At 40.7% G+C, this 18163-nt stretch overlaps 1 non-coding gene across 1 annotated transcript; it reads right to left on the reverse strand.

Annotated features, from left to right (window-relative positions):
* Positions 1 to 17732: 17732 nt before the first annotated feature.
* LOC121974037 lies at positions 17733 to 17840 on the reverse strand. Its single transcript, XR_006109917.1, has one exon. It is a non-coding gene; the product is annotated as a small nucleolar RNA R71 (small nucleolar RNA).
* Between the last annotated feature and the right edge of the window lie 323 nt (positions 17841 to 18163).

Below are 18163 nucleotides of genomic sequence, written 5' to 3' on the forward strand. Positions count from 1 at the left end.
CACCTAGGAAAATTCACATCTAAAGTAGAAAATGGAATCTTTGTAGGATACTCCCTAAACAGTAGAGGCTACAGAGTTTATAATAAGGTTACCTTAAGAATTAAAGAAACTACGAATCTAAAATTTGAAGAATCCAAACAAAACCAAGAACAAACCCAACTTCAACCAATTGAATTTGTTCAAGAAAATACCAATCCTGAAGGAACCAATCAATCTCTAAATCATGAAGAGGAAGAAGAACCTCAAGAGAGTCAATCTCCTAGAACTATTAGTAAACCCAAATCATCCAACTAGCCAAATAATTGGTAACCCAGACCTAAGGGTTCAGACTAGGCCATCCTTTAGAAACCTAAGTCAAATTTCATTAATCTCTAAAATTAAACCCAAAACCATAGCTGAATCCCTGCTTGACCCAGACTTGGTCATAGCTATGCAAGAAGAACTAGCTCAATTTGAGCGTAATGAAGTTTGAAACTTAGTACCACCACCCAAAAATAAGAAAATAATAGAAACAAAATGGGTATTCAGAAACAAATTAAGTGACACTGGGGAAATTACTAGAAATAAAGCTACGCTAGTTGCCAAGGGATTTAGTCAAGTAGAAGGACTTGACTATGATGAAACCTATGCCCCAGTAGCCAGATTAGAGTCCATTAGGATGCTACTTAGTTATACAGCTCACAAAGGGTTCAGATAGTATCATATGGGCGTCAAGTCTGCCTTTTTAAATGGACTAATAAAAGAAGAAGTATACGTAGGACAACCACCTGAGTTTGAAAGTCTAGAACACCCTGACTATGTATTTAAATTAAAGAAAGCTTTATATGGACTTAAGCAAGCACCTAGGGCATGGTATGAAAGACTAACTTCTTACCTAATCTCTAAGGGGTTCAACCAAGGCCAAATTGACCTAACCTTATTCGTTAAATTAATAAAAAAAAATGATATTTTTATAGCTTAAATCTATGTAGATGATATAATCTTTGGGTCAACCAATTCAGAATTCTTAAATGAATTTACAAGTTTAATGGAACGTGAGTTTGAAATGAGTTTAGTAGGCAAGTTGACTTACTTTTTAGGACTACAAATTAAACAAACAAATGAAGGAAACTATATTTATCAACAAAATACACTAAGGAGTTACTTAGAAAATTTGGAATGGAAAATACTAAAGAAATAAAAACACCCATGGCAGTAAACACAATCCTAGATGATGACCTCAATGGTAAACCAGTTGATTTAAAATACTATAGGAGTGCGATAGGTAGCCTACTGTACTTAACTACAAGTCGACCTGATATTCTATTTATAGTTAGTATGTGTGCTATATACCAAACCTATGCTAAAGAATCTCATTTGACTCAAAAGAATCTTTAGATACCTTAAAGGAACAACAAATGTAGGAATTTGGTATCTTAGAACTAACAACTTCGACTGAATAGGATATTCTGACTCAGATTATGCTGGTTGTAAATTAGACCGCAAAAGCACAAGTGGAGGATGTCAATTACTTGGTCCATCACTTGTCAGCTGGTTTAGTAGAAAGCAACATTGTGTTGCTTTATCTACAACTGAGTCAGAATATATAGCTATAGGAGAGTGCGTTGCACAACTGTTATGGATGATACACACCCTAAAAGATTTTAACTTAAATCTTACAAATGTAAAAGTTTTAATTGATAATATTAGTTCAATTAACTTAACAAAAAATCCTATGCATCATTCAAGAACCAAACACATTGAAATTAGGCATCACTTTATTAGGGATCATGTTACTAAAGGTGACATTGAACTCAAGTACATTGAGTCCAAGTTAAATTTAGCTGACATATTCACCAAACCCCTCCCTGAAAGTGAGTTTAGTAATCTACGTAGAAAATTAGGGATGTGTTGTAACGACCCGCCTACTACTAACTAGGCTGTGAGGCCGATCGTCACATTATGCTGTGCTAAACTATTCCCTGACCATCACTAAAACTAGACGCGGAAGCTGTACTAATTAAAATTTTGCTAAGCTGTTATCATTTCTTGGTTCTATACATGCTAAGGTAGGTAAACTAACTATTCATGACATGTTTTACCTTCCCTATGGTCAAGGACTGAACTTAGACATTTTCCCGCTGATATCAGACCTCCCAATCGATCCATTGATCGATTGGAACGTCGGATCGATCTAGTGATCGATCCAGCACGCTATTGTGCTCAGGACAATAATTTGGATCGATCGGCTGATCGATCCAGGCTGGTCAATCGATCCCAGAGCTCTCTGTTCGCGACGGAAATGGCTGGATCGATCGGCTGATCGATCCAGAAGCCTACTGTTCGCGGAACAGATTGACCAATTGATCAGCTGATCGATTGGGAACCCCCAATCGATCCACCGATCGATTGAGGTTTCTGATTTTGCAGCTAAACTCTGATTTCAGCACTGTTTCGAGCCTCAATCACATTACAAGTTCTAAAAATGATGAAAAACACTCTAACAATAACAACTAACATTCTAAAATCATGAAATAGGTGTTCTAAGCATGATAGAGTGCATAGTTAACGAACTTATACCAAGTAACATACTATAGTGCAAAATAATAAACACAGAAAGTTCTAATGTTTAAAACGATTTGCTAAGTCCCTAAGATCTTCATTCTAAGTTCCATCCACACACATCTTCACCGCATTGTTCCCCAGCCTCCGCTAGTCCATTTTTCCTTTACCTTTATCTGCAGTATAAGGAAAAGAAAGTATCTATAAGCTTTCGCTTAGTAAGAAACCATCTACCTCACTAAACCATGCATACGATGCATTTATGATTTTAAAAACATGCTATCAAACATATGTCAAACTTGCTAAACATGGCATACTGAAATAACTGAACATGAACACTAAAGCATGGCATATCAAGCTAGTCATAAACTATCATATACAACAATCAGGAAAACTGAGTGAACATAAACTGAGCTAAACTATAGCTGAATTCAAACTCATCTAACATAACTGATCTTTGTGAGTTTTGAAAAGCTAATAAGGTAATAGATTAAAATATATAATCATATTGCTAATGGGCCTGACAACTGTACATGCTATGCGCGCATCCTTAACTAGACCCGGGGTTGCAAGTCCCGAATTTAGTAAGGTTTACTAGGTTATCTAAACCTAGGGACCGACTATGGGAGCCCAGCCCAATGGATATCTAATCTCGTACAGTGCCCCTACTGAAAGTAAAATACTGGATCATAGCTAACTAATTTATCTTGCTTTTACTAGGTTATCTGAACCTAGAGGCGACTGTGGGTGCCCACCCATTGGACCGTAGTCCCATATATGCTGTAGCAAGACTAACTAAGCAATTTTAAATGCTTCTATTGCATTTACTGAGCTATTAAAAAGGTCTACTGTATCAATTTACTGAGCTAAGCATTTTATCGAACACTTAGTGTGCTCCAACTCTCCCCTCTATTAGGGAGATCACCTCTAGGCACCCGACATCGTCTAGAATCTCCGACTGTAAGGAGAAAACATGTCTGGCCCATCTAGAGGTGCTCAACTAGATCCCTAAATCTGCGAGGAGGGTTAAATACACACTATGCGTCGAAAAGTCTACATATGGCTAAATTAAAAGCATTCTATCGTACGAAAAGCTACTTATACTGCAGGTGAGGGGTTTCTTACCTCCTATTCGGATTTTCTTACGATTCTAATCGCTAGATTTCCGGAGAAGACGATCCTTTCGACGATCTTCTCGCGTCTATGCATTCCTCTCGCGGAGGGGAGCATCCTCGTGTCGAAGTCATCGCCGGAAAGTGCCCTTGGAACCCTTGGGACGGAACCCTAGCTTCCTTGTGGTTGGCGCCGAGAGAAGGAGGAGGAGAGGGAGTTGGCGTGGCTAGGGTGAGGGTGAGGAAAAATCACGTTAAGGGAAAATAACTCTTCACCTATTAATTCCCTATTTATATTAAGTGATAATTCCGGCCCAACTCCAACTTAACTAAAATTGTTTCCCTTTCCTTTCAGCACGGCCCTGCTGGGTTCACTTGGTCACCATGGTTCACCATAAGACATAGGACCCATAGGTCTCGGGTTCAATTCCCGCGTAAGCTATTTTACGGTCCTATTTATTTTTGCTACTTCTGCTACTCTAAAAATTCCCTAAAAATATTCTAAAATTTCAGAAAAATCATAGAATATTTCTAAAATAGTTTTGAGAATTTTCGGGCGTTACAATCCCCCATACCTTATAAAAAGTTCATCCTCGAACTTAGAATAACTCTGGGTACTTCTGTCTTATGCTGGCTTCTGTCTCCCAAGTCGCCTCTTCTGCTGTGTGACTGTGCCAAATAACTTTGACTAATGGTACTTCCTTGTTCCGTAATTTCTTAACTGCTCGGTCTATTATCTGAATAGGCCAACTGTCATAGCTGAGGTCCTTGCGGATATGTACCGACTGGGGCTCAATCACCTGGGTGGCGTCTGGGGTATACTTCTTCAGCATAGAGACATGAAACACATTATGGACAGCTGACATTTCCTGGGGTAGCTCTAGCTCATATGCTACCTTGCCCACTCTTCTGCTGATAAGGTATGGTCCCACATATCTGGGACTTAGCTTGCCCTTTTTCCCAAAACGCATTACTCCCTTCATGGGAGCTACTCTGAGGAACACTGAATCCCCAACTGAAAACTCTAAGGGTCTGCGCTGTAACGACCCAAATTTCCCTATTTCAAGTTTTAAAAGTCCATAAAAATATTTGGAAATACTTTTAAAATATTCTAGAGATTTTTAGGAATTTTTAGAGTATTTTTACGTAATTTTTGGAGGTCGTTTAGTAGGTTTACAAAAAGAAAGAAGTTTGACAAAAATTGTTGAAGACGAGGTTCGAACCCACGACCTCGGGTCGGACTGACCCAAGCAAAACCGGCCCAACCAGCTGAGCTACACGGTTTTGTTAACCGAATATGAGAAGAAATAGATTTAAGGTATAGTATAATGGAAACCCCTAGATATAAGAAAAGGCTTAAGTTTATCCCAAAACCTAATTTCGCCTCCTCCCTCACGCGCGCGATCCTTCTCCTCTCGCGATGGAAACAAAGAAGCGGGCTTAGGGCTCTTCCTCCGGCGGCTGGCCAAAGCTTTCCGAGGGGTTTTCTTCACCTCCTTAAGGTCGTATTGTCGAGGGGAGCACGCGGGCACAGAAGGATCACCGAGATCTCAAGCTTTTCTCGAAACCCTAGCAATCTTTCCTCTCGGTTGTAAGTCCAAGCAAACAAGTGTAAGTACTACTCACCTGTGGTAGGAGTTGCTCCGAATCTTCGGATTTCGTTTCCTTGCTTTCGGATTTTGCTGTGCCGAGTGAAATCATATGTTAGGGCTTTTCTCTCCATGCTCTGTGGACCTAGCCGAATTGCCAAGGTTTCCCTTCCATTCCATTTGTATGAATTGCCTATTAGAGATGTTAGATTCTTTATGTTGGAATTTAAAGCATGCTGTACAGATTTATATTTCCTACTTATACTTGCAGGCGTATTTTGCATTCGGAAATGCTGTACTGGATTGATTCTTTTGTTATTCCTTCTTATTATTGCTGGAGTTGCTCCTTGATTCGGTTCTGTTCCTTTCCGTTAGTGCTATGCAAGTGAATGGACTTTGATCCTCCTCCTTAATCCGAACACTAGCATCAGTTGACAACTTGTTCCTTTTAAATTTTCAGTTGTGCTTAGGTTTGCTTCCATCCGAACCCTAGCTTTTAGTTGGTGACTAGTTCCTTTGTTTTTAGCTTCAGTGTTAGTTAGCTTTTAGTTCTACTCTAACATGTGTTCCAGATTCCTTGATTTAGCATTTCAATTCAGCCTTTAGTTATTTTACAGCATGTTTAGAAAGTCCAAGTTAGTTTTCTTTTGCTCTATTTTACAGCATGTTTAGAAAGTTCAAAGTTGCATTCTTTTGCCCTATTTTTACAGCATGTTAGGAAGCTTAAAGTTTCATTCTTTTGCCCTGTTTTTACAGCATGTTAGTAAGTCCAAGTTAGCTTTCTTTTGCTCTATCTTACAGCATGTTTAGTAAGTCCAAGTTGGTTTATTTTGCTCTACTTTACATCATGTTTAGAAAGTCCAAATTAGTTTCTTTTGCTCCATTTTGTAGCATGATTAGCAAGATCAAATTAGTTTTCTTTTTGCTCTACTTTGTAGCATGATTAGTGAGGTTAGATTAGTTTCCTTTTTGCTTTTATCACAACATGTTTTAAAAGTTCAAACTAGCTCTCTTTTGCTCTATTCTAGAGCATGATTAGTAAGTTCAGATGTGCTTTCTTTTCCTTTGTTTTACAGCATGTTTAGAAAGTTTAGATTTGCTTTTCTGTTGCTTTGTTTTATAACATGCTTAGAGAGAGTTTAGATTTGCTTCTCTTGTATTGTTTTTATATAGCATGCTTAGTTAATTGTAATCCTACACTTGTTAGGTATATCTAGAGGATTCCAATAAACTCTAATAAAGGATTATGAGAAAACTGAGTAAAAAGAAAAAAAAAGACCAAGGTCTAGTTAAAAAGAGATAACAAGTAAACTAAAGTAAGAGGCTAGTACCCGACTTCCGAGGTTGTCGTTAAACAAATCCAGGTGACCAATTCCAAGGTCTTAGCCCTGGTAAGACCGAGGTCTTTATCCTCATAGGGCTGGAGGCTCGCTACCCCAGTCACTATTAGAGAGCGCGCAAAACAAAGATGGTACTAAGCCTGGGCCCAAAGAAGAAAAGAAAAGTAAGAAGAACAAGAAAAAGAAAGTGAAAGAGAAATTAAAAGATTAATTTCTAGTATAAGAAAAGTAAGAAGAACAAGAAGAAGAAAGTGAAAGAGAAATTAAAAGATTAATTTCTAGTATAAGGATATAAGAAAATGAAACAAGTTTATGCTTAGAATCAATAAAAGTTTAGTTCTTTAATTCTAAGCTTACAGTAGTTGTTTCATTACTTTCCTGTCAGTTAGTGAGCATGTTTAGTATTCAGTTTTATTTCTGTATACCATGAGTACATGTAGCTTTGCTTTTAGCATTTCAGTTTTAGTATTGTTGCATTCTTTTTATGCACTTCGAGTTTTTGTGAGATAGATTAGTACTTACTAAGCGTTTTCGCTTATAGATCTTTTGTTTTCTTTCCTCCTACCGCAGATAAAGGAAAAGCTAAGATATGAAAAGGAGGTGACAGGATGGTGGTGGTGATGAAGATGTGTGATGTTTGGACTGTGGAGAGATCCAGAATTAGCTGGCAAAAAAATTGTCAAGACTTTATGTTTAATCCTTTTAGTTTTCTTAAGTGTCATTATGAGTTGAGACTGTATTTAAGTTTATTCCGCACTTGTAATTAGTTTACTTTTATTATTTGTGGAGTGATGTAGTTGGTTGCTTTTGCTAGAGTAGTTGCTTTGGTTATAGTGTGATTTTATTACTGCGTGGTTGTGAAAAATGTATTCCAGCCGCCTGTGGCTGCGTATATATTGTTTGTATTATGGATTTAGTCACCGGTACAAGGGAGATTCTGCCGAAATTTTTCGGTAGGAATTCCTCTGGGGCCGTGATAAATCTAAGTGTTGCTAATATTAGCATAAGTGACACTAGTAGGTAGAGTATAGATAGGTAATGGTCGCCCTTAGAGAGAAGTAGTAAGAAGGGTGGTTGTTACATGCGCCGTGTATCAGCATAGCTTTTCTGGCGGCTCTGAGCTGTCTCTATCCTCTGGCGGATCTGCTGTATAGCTGTTGTGATATCTGCCACTAGATCTGTCTGAAGTTCTAGTTCCTTCTGTTCACCACTCTCATACCAGCAGATTGGAGATCTACACCTCCGCCCATAAAGAGCCTCGTAAGGTGACATACCGATAGTGGCCTGATAGCTGTTGTTGTATGCAAATTCTGCTAAGCTCAGATATTTGCACCAACTTCCCTTGAAGTCTAGGGCACATGCTCGGAGCATATCTTCGAGTACCTGATTTACTCGCTCCGTCTGACCATCTGTCTGAGGATGGAAAGCTGTGCTAAACTTCAACTTCGTGCCCAACGCTGACTGTACACACTCCCAGAAGTGTGATGTGAACCTACTGTCTCTGTCTGAAATAATGGTTCGTGGGACTCCATGTAATCTAACGATCTCCCTGAGATACAACTGTGCTAGCTGTTCCATGGAGTAGGATATCCTGATAGCTAAGAAGTGGGCTAATTTAGTCAACCTGTCGACTATTACCCAGATGGTATCAAAACCATTCGTGGTTCTGGGTAATCCCACTATGAAGTCCATAGAAATGTCTTCCCACTTCCATTCTGGGATCTGGATAGGCTGCAAGACTCCTCCTGGTCTCTGATGCTCTGCCTTAACCCTCTGACAGGTTAAGCAGGTGCTGACATATCGGGCGACGTCTCTCTTCATCCCAGGCCACCAAAAACGTTTCTTCAAGTCCTGGTACATTTTGGTGGAGCCAGGATGCATCGCATAGGGAGTCTTGTGAGCCTCATCTAAAATCTTTCTTCGTAGTTCCTCCTGATCTGGAACACAAAGTCTGTCGCCAAAATACAACACCCCACTATCGGATACACTAAATTCTCCACTTCCTGATTCTGTTATCCCTTGCTTGATTTTCTGAATTTCAGGATCCTGCTCCCGAGCTGTCTGGATGTCACCAAGCAAGGTAGACTCTAATGTCATAGTAGAGAGCTGTCCGACTATGAGTTCAAGACCGAAATCTATAATCTCCTTTTGTAAGGGCGGTGACATGGCTGCCAAGGATAATAGGGTAGCGCTGGACTTTCGGCTGAGGGCGTCTGCTACCCTATTTGCTTTTCCTGGGTGGTAGAGGATGTCTATATCATAGTCTTTGACCAGCTCTAGCCATCTGCGCTGTCGCATATTCAGATCTTTCTGAGTGAAGAAGTACTTCAAACTCTGATGATCTGTATACACTCTGCACTGGGCTCCATACAAGTAATGTCTCCAAATTTTGAGAGCGAACACCACTGCTGCAAGCTCAAGGTCATGAGTAGGATAGTTCTTCTCATAATCCTTGAGTTGTCTGGAGGCGTAGGCGATTATCTTGCCATCTTGCATCAGCACTGCTCCTAGTCCCAACTTCGAGGCATCACTATATATGTCAAAGCTATCTGCGTTCTCTGGTAGTGTCAGAATAGGTGCACTAATCAATCTCTTTTTCAGCTCACTGAAACTGTTCTCACAGTCCTCTGTCCACTGAAATTTTCTGTTCTTTCTGGTGAGAGCTGTCAGTGGGGAGGCTATCCTGGAGAAGTCCTCTACGAATTTCCTGTAGTAACCCGCTAATCCCAGAAAGCTTCTGATCTCACTGGCGTTCTTGGGTCTTTTCCAGTTGCTCATAGCTTCTATCTTACTGGGGTCTACCATGATACCATCCTTTGAGATGATGTGACCCAGGAAGGACACCTGATCTAACCAAAATTCACATTTTGTGAACTTGGCGTACAGCTGGTTCTGCTGAAGGGTCTGCAATACTGTTCTCAGGTGCTCTGCGTGTTCTTCCTGAGTTCTTGAATAGATAAGGATGTCATCGATGAATACGATAACGAACTTATCTAAGTATTCTCTGAATACTCTGTTCATGAGGTCCATGAAAGTAGTTGGAGCATTTGTTACGCCAAAGGGCATGACTACGAACTCATAATGTTCGTATCTGGTCCTGAATGCTGTCTTGGGTATATCCCCTTCTTTAACCTTCACCTGATGATAACCTGATCTGAGGTCTATTTTAGAGAACACTGCTGCTCCCTTTAGCTGATCAAACAGGTCATCTATTCTGGGAAGAGGATACTTGTTCTTGATCGTAACTTGGTTCAGTGCCCGGTAATCTATACACAGGGGCATGCTCCCGTCCTTCTTCTTCACGAACAGTACAGGTGCTCCCCATGGTGAGTGACTAGGGCGTATGAAGCCCTTGTCAAGCAGCTCCTGTAATTGCTTATGGAGTTCTTTCAGTTCTGCTGGAGCCATGCGATAAGGCACCTTGGAGATCGGATTGGTACCGTGAATGAGCTCTATCTCAAATTCAATCTCCCTGTCTGGTGCTAATCCTGGTAACTCTTCAGGGAAGACTGCTAGGTAGTCACATACGACTCAGACCTCTGCTAGCTGTTGGTCCTTGTCTTGACTGGTACTGACTACATGTGCTAAAAATCCCGTACATCCTGAATCCATTAATCTCTGTGCCTTCATAGCTGAGAGAAACTTCTTGGCCTTCCTCCTGGGTTCTCCGATGAATTCGAACTGTGCTTCTGCTTCGGGTCGGAACACGACTTTCTGTTTACGGCATTCTATTGAGACACCGTATTTAACCAAGAAGTCCATTCCGAAGATGACATCGTAGTCAGTCATATTTAGCACTATCAGATCACAAAAGAGCTCTCTGTCTGCTATAATGACTAGCACTGCACTGAGCCAGTGCGTGGATGCCATAATTTCTCCTGAGGGTAACGTCGTCAGAAACTGACTACTGAGTACCTCTGGAGGTATTGCTAACTTCTCAGCAAATGCCCTGGATATATATGAATGGGTTGCCCCAGTATCGAATAGGACAGTTGTACTTTGTTGTAAAATACTAATCTGGCCTGTGACAACTGTCGAGGCATTTGCTACGTCCTCTCTGGTGAGTGAGTAAATCCTCGCATTGGTCATAGCTGGAGGAACCTCTAATCTACCCTAGCTGATGTGCGGACCATCTAAGGCAGCTTGCATCTGATGCAACTGTGTTGGCTTAGCTTCGTACTGGATCGGCTGTGGAGGAGGAAAGCTGGCCTTGTTCGGACACTGCTTGGCCATATGCCCTTCCTGTCCGCATTCGAAGCATCCTCGTGTGCCCTTACGACAAACTCCAGGGTGGAATTTCCCACAAGTAGCACACTTTGGATAACTGGGCTGCTTGCTAGCTGGTCCTCCTTTTGGGTAACTCCCTGGTTTGCGCTTGTTGCTGGAGTTCCCTTTCCAGTTAGAGCCATGGGAGCTGTGGCCCTGCTGTTTCTGAGTGCCTGAGCCTCCTTGACCTTTAGCTTCTGAGAGGACTTGCTTCTGCTGCTTGATGCTATTCTGGTAATGCTCAGTGGTTAGGGCGCTGCTGACTAGCTCTTCGGTGGTTTGCGGCCTGTGAATGCCGCCAGCCACGTTCATTGATATTTCCGGCCTCAGCATCTTAAGCATCAACCGAACTCGCTCTTTTTCTGTGCTGACTAATTCGGGACACAGACGAGCCAATCTATTGAATTTCTTCACGGCTTCCTCAACTGATAGGTTGCCCTGGTGAAATTCAGTGAACTCGTCGTAATGGCGGTTCGTGACCTGCATGTGAAAGAACTCCTCAAAGAATTCTTTCTCGAAGTCTGCCCATGTCATCTGGTTTACTGGGCGCTTCGCTCTAATTCTCTCCCACCACATGCGTGCATCTCCTGTCAGGCAGAAGGAGGCGCACTTCACCTTTTCATACTCTGGCCAGTCCAGGAGCTCCATCGTGCTTTCCAGTGTTTTGAACCAGGCTTGAGCATCCCATGGTTCGCTGGTGCCTGAGAAATTCTCTGGCTTGACTCTCTGCCACTGGATCATATAGGCTTCTCTCTGTGTTCCTGCTGGAGCTACTGGTGCTGTAGGTTGGACTGGTGGAACCTCTAAAACTACTGGTGTCGCTAAGTTCGATTCCGGAGTGACTGTGGGAGTATTCTTCTGATTAGCCTTTAAGGTGGCTATTTCCTGTTGCTGTTTAGCTAGCTGCTGCTGTAACCGAGCCACTAATGCTATAAGGTCTGGGGTAGGCACTGAACTGCCTGCCTCATGCTGGGGCTCAGTGGCTGGTGCCCTTCTAGCTGGGCGTCCTCGTGCCATTTCTAAAGACATGAAAGACTTACATAACTAACACAATCATGAGGGAGTGACTATTGTTATCATGTTAACTATTATCATAAACAAGCATGCTTTAGTTATATCTGAACATGAAAACAAGAAACATAGAGAAAGTGAGAGATGTTCTTACTTGGAAGCTGCAGGTTCAATGCTGATGTGTGTGTAAGAAGTATGGAAACTGCTTTGATACCACTCTGTAATGACCCGCCTACTACTAACTAGGCTGTGAGGCCGATCGTCACATTATGCTGTGCTAAACTATTCCCTGACCATCACTAAAACTAGACGCGGAAGCTGTACTAATTAAAATTTTGCTAAGCTGTTATCATTTCTTGGTTCTATACATGCTAAGGTAGGTAAACTAACTATTCATGACATGTTTTACCTTCCCCATGGTCAAGGACTGAACTTAGACATTTTCCCGTTGATATCAGACCTCCCAATCGATCCATTGATCGATTGGAACGTCGGATCGATCTAGTGATCGATCCAGCACGCTACTGTGCTCGGGACAATAATTTGGATCGATCGGCTGATCGATCCAGGCTGGTCAATCGATCCATTGATCGATCCCAGAGCTCTCTGTTCGCGACGGAAATGGCTGGATCGATCGGCTGATCGATCCAGAAGCCTACTGTTCGCGGAACAGATTGACCAATCGATTAGCTGATCGATTGGGAACCCCCAATCGATCCACCGATCGATTGAGGTTTCTGATTTTGCAGCTAAACTCTGATTTCAGCACTGTTTCGAGCCTCAATCACATTACAAGTTCTAAAAATGATGAAAAACACTCTAACAATAACAACTAACATTCTAAAATCATGAAATAGGTGTTCTAAGCATGATAGAGTGCATAGTTAACGAACTTATACCAAGTAACATACTATAGTGCAAAATAGTAAACACAGAAAGTTCTAATGTTTAAAACGATTTGCTAAGTCCCTAAGATCTTCATTCCAAGTTCCATCCACACACATCTTCACCGCATTATTCCCCAGCCTCCGCTAGTCCATTTTTCCTTTACCTTTATCTGCAGTATAAGGAAAAGAAAGTATCTATAAGCTTTCGCTTAGTAAGAAACCATCTACCTCACTAAACCATGCATACGATGCATTTATGATTTTAAAAACATGCTATCAAACATATGTCAAACTTGCTAAACATGGCATACTGAAATCACTGAACATGAACACTAAAGCATGGCATATAAAGCTAGTCATAAACTATCATATACAACAATCAGGAAAACTGAGTGAACATAAACTGAGCTAAACTATAGCTGAATTCAAACTCATCTAACATAACTGATCTTTGTGAGTTTTGAAAAGCTAATAAGGTAATAGATTAAAATACATAATCATATTGCTAATGGGCCTGGCAACTGTACATGCTATGCGCGCATCCTTAACTAGACCCGGGGTTGCAAGTCCTGAATTTAGTAAGGTTTACTAGGTTATCTAAACCTAGGGACCGACTATGGGAGCCCAGCCCAATGGATATCTAATCCCGTACAGTGCCCCTACTGAAAGTAAAATACTGGATCATAGCTAACTAATTTATCTTGCTTTTACTAGGTTATCTGAACCTAGAGGCAACTGTGGGTGCCCACCCATTGGACCGTAGTCCAATATATGCTGTAGCAAGACTAACTAAGCTATTTTAAATGCTTCTATTGCATTTACTGAGCTATTAAAAATGCCTACTGTAGCAATTTACTAAGCTAAGCATTTTATCGAACACTTAGTGTGCTCCAACTCTCCCCTCTATTAGGGAGATCACCTCTAGGCACCCGACATCGTCTAGAATCTCCGACTGTAAGGAGAAAACATGTCTGGCCCATCTAGAGGTGCTCAACTAGATCCCTAAATCTGCGAGGAGGGTTAAATACACACTATGCGTCGAAAAGTCTACATATGGCTAAATTAAAAGCATTCTATCGTACGAAAAGCTACTTATACTGCAAGTGAGGGGTTTCTTACCTCTTGTTCGGATTTTCTTACGATTCTAATCGCTAGATTTCCGGAGAAGACGATCCTTTCGACGATCTTCTCGCGTCTATGCGTTCCTCTCGCGGAGGGGAGTGTCCTCGTGTCGAAGTCATCGCCGGAAAGTGCCCTTGGAACCCTTGGGACGGAACCCTAGCTTCCTTTTGGTTGGCGCCGAGAGAAGGAGGAGGAGAGGGAGTCGGCGTGGCTAGGGTGAGGGTGAGAAAAAATCACGTTAAGGGAAAATAACTCTTCACATATTAATTCCCTATTTATATTAAGTGATAATTCCGGCCCAACTCCAACTTAACTAAAATTGTTTCCCTTTCCTTTCAGCACGGCCCTGCTGGGTTCACTTGGTCACCATGGTTCACCATAAGACATAGGACCCATAGGTCTTGGGTTCAATTCCCGCGTAAGCTATTTTACGGTCCTATTTATTTTTGCTACTTCCGCTACTCTAAAAATTCCCTGAAAATATTCTAAAATTCTAGAAAAATCATAAAATATTTCTAAAATAGTTTTGAGAATTTTTGGGCGTTACATGTGCTTAATAGACTAGGATTTTTAAAATTTTAAAATTGTTTTCAAAACTAGTTATTTTAAATTCTAGAATAAAAATGCCTTCAAAACCTTCCAATTTTTAGAATTTCAAAAACAGTTTAGCCTTAGATTAGTTCAAATTCCTTAGAAAGCATGTACCCATAGGACTAGTACTTGAGCATCTCACCAACACCTAGGCTTACCTTGTTTGTGATTGACAAACTTAGAAAGGGGTGAGATGCATAGGTCAATTGCCTGGACTTAAGATACTTATTTCATTACATCATTATAAGTCTGGGCATTAAATACTAAACAGGTATTATTCAAGTTAAGTTATTCAGCTTAGTCAAACACTAACTGATTACAATGAACTTAACTTGACTAACCAAGTGAAAGCTACTATCTTCTGATAGTTGGTAAGTAACTAATTGATTAGACAGTTGTTTATTTTTAATGTCAGGTTCAGGGGGAGAAATCAAATTACTTATTTTTCCTTTATTTAAAATGTTTTTATGTTAAGAACTAGGCTTTGCTTTTTTATTGAAAAATGATTTTGAAAATTAATTTTAACTTAGTTTTGAAAATTAATTTTAACTTAGTTTTGAAAATCAAATTTAAAAATCTAGTTCTGAACATTTGATTTTACCTAAGTTTAACTTAAATGCTAAATTTTATAAAAATTAGAACTTAAGCAAAAATCTTAAGTTATGTTTAAAACTTCGCTATTTTGAAAAGGTTTTCTTTAAGCAAAAATCTTTAATCTTCAAATTCTCCCAAGTGAATCTGACTTATGCTTGTATCTTTTAATTTTCCTTTGTATTTATGATTGCTTGATCCATGCTTCTATTTGATGAATGCCAAAGGGGGAGTGTTAGGTGGTTAAGTTAGCTAAACCAAAATTGAAAATACAAACTAACTTAAAAACCCTATAATTGTTTATTTTACTTGCATATTTTTTCACTAACTTAACTAGGTTGTCATTCCATCAAAAAGGGGGAGATTGTTGGTGCGGTTAGCACTAACGTTCTAACTCAGATTTTGATGAATGAAAAATTAGGTTAAGTTAGTTTTGGTGTTGTCTAAACACTTTGATTGAGTGTGCAGGAGAAGTCCAGACGTTGACGGGCTGACAGAATGTCTGGTACGAAGCCCAGCTAGGTCAACGGGCCGACCAGATAGCTGACACGAAGTCCAAACGGGTCGACGGGCCGACCGAACTTTTGGCACGAAGTCCAGCTAAGTCGACGGGCTGATCGGATAGCTGGCGCGAAGTCCAGACGGGTCAAAGGCCTGACCGGACGTTTGGCAGGTGGGTGAAGGTAAGTCACTGGAGTTGAGTGACTATGAGGATGCATTCCCGGGAAGGGAACTTAGGCGCCGATCTGACTTAGAGCCATTTCGGAACTCTAAGTCGAGATCTTGAGTAAATTCTGGTCTTGGTGAGACGGAATCTAATTACTATTCTTTTTTTTGTTCTAACTCTGTTTTGCAGGAAACTAACATTTTTATGCAGGGTTAGAATTAACCGAGATCGGTCGACCGAACCCCCAAGCAGTGGTGGGTCAAAGCTCCAGCGGATGGACCGGGTTCGACTAGGGGATCGGTCGACCGGACCTTGGTATCGGTCGACCGAACCAAGGATGATCATCGACTGGAGTGGACCGAGATGATCGGGTCAGAGAAGACTGATTGGTCGACCAAACCTATTTATCGATTGACCGAACCTTGGATAGGATTTGACCCGAGCGAAGCGGAGCGAGCAGATCAGATGAGGTGGAGATCATCTGATTTGTCGACCGAACCAGGGATCGGTCGACCGATCCGCTTCGGGTCAAAGCTGATCGCAAGGATCGAGGATCTGTATCAGTCTTATAGTTGCTATAAAAGGGAGCCTTGGGGTGCAGCCTCCTGAATAAATTTGAACAGAACATCATGTGCTCCTATACGCTACTTCAAAGTCTTCAACTGCGCTCTGCTACTCCGACATCCGACTTTTAATTTTCTTCACCCTTTGTATTGTTGGTATACTTGTTCTTCATTTAATATTTGTACTTTCAAATTGTAACCATTTTACGGATTGATAGTGATTGCCCACCGAAAGCGGTCAACGACCGCGGGCCTTAGAGTAGGAGTCGACCTAGGCTCCGAACCAAGAAAAATCTTGGTGTTCTTGATTCTCTGTGTCTTTTCTTTTTCCGCTGCATCTCTTGGAAATTAATTTTTAAATCGCTATTCACCCCCTTCTAGCTTAAATTCGATCCAACACTAGTGACAGGGGCTAACTGTAATAGGATTTCACAAGGATCTTCTCTGTTTAGTGCTTAAGGATAGTAGCTTTAACTTTCGGCGAATGCATATTGATTGACAATGAGGAAAAGATAGAACATGATACATCAGATTCCACCATAACGAAGCCGAACTCCTAGAACTCTTCCTAAACCAAGTTAACCTTTCTCTCTTTTGTTAGTTCTCACATCTACTTCCCTATTTCCTTTCTTCTTAAGAAATAGTTAACTTACAACCAACAGTAATTTAGCTAATTCTACGTGAACAATCGCTAGTGCTTATAACCAGTTCTTGTGAGATCGATAATCTTTTATTACTGACGACATATCCATGCACTTACGGAAGCGTAACAAGTTTTTGGCGTCGTTGCTGGAGACTACATCTATAACATTAGTGAAAATCATATTGGATTAGACTAGACTTTGTTTTTCTTTATTTCACTTTACTTTTTGCATTTTTATTAAAGTGCAAAAAAATAACATCAAAAAGAGAAAAAAATATTTTAACTCTTTACTTACACTTGGATTATTCAATATCTTATTCTTGCATGCGAAGAGCTAATCTTTCAGGAGAACTTCTGTCGTTCGATCCAGAAATTGATAGAACTTTCCTGAGGAGAAGAAACTTGTAGAGACTCTAAGCATAACAAGAAACTTCTGAAATGGCTAACAAACTTTTGAAGGATTATGCAGCATCTTATGCACGAGGGCTTCGGACTAGCATCACTCGACCACCAATTGAAGCCAACAATTTTGAAATCAAGCCTGCAGTGATCCACATGGTCCAGCAAAATCAATTTGGAGGAGGACCGCAAGACGTTCCAAATCATCACTTGGAGCTTTTCTATGAGATCTACAGTACTATGAAAGTAAATGGGGTCCCTCCAGAAATAGTAAGGTTACTTTTTTTTGGATTTTCCCTGAAAGATAGAGCCAAGAAGTGGCTTAATTCTCTACCAGCAAACAACATAACATCTTGGGATCAGTGTGAGCAGAAATTTTTGGACAAATTTTACTCGCCGAGTAAGACTACACACATGAGGAATTTAATTGCAAGCTTTAAACAAATAGACTCAGAATCGTTATTCGAAGCATAAGACAGATTCAAGAGTATGCTGAGACAGTGCCCCCATCACGGCCTCGAGAAGTGGTTGGTACTACACACGTTCTACAATTGAATCAACTACCACACGAAGGTGTCCCTCGATTCTGCAGCAGGAGGGGTGTTAATGAACAAGATCCTTGATGAAGCTGAAGAGATCATAGAAAATGTGGCACAGAACCACCATCAGTGGGCAATTGAAAGATCTGGAGGTTCTTTCTCTCGGAATCCAATAAAGGCATCAGGAAAATTTGACGTAGATGCAGTCACGCTCATGTCTGCAAAGTTGGATGCTCTGACCAAGAAGCTTGAGACCATGAGGAACAACACAACCAATGCAATAGTGTGTGTTTACGAAACTT

The sequence above is a fragment of the Zingiber officinale genome, chromosome 4A (genome assembly GCF_018446385.1).
Source record: "Zingiber officinale cultivar Zhangliang chromosome 4A, Zo_v1.1, whole genome shotgun sequence".
Taxonomy (NCBI): domain Eukaryota; kingdom Viridiplantae; phylum Streptophyta; class Magnoliopsida; order Zingiberales; family Zingiberaceae; genus Zingiber; species Zingiber officinale.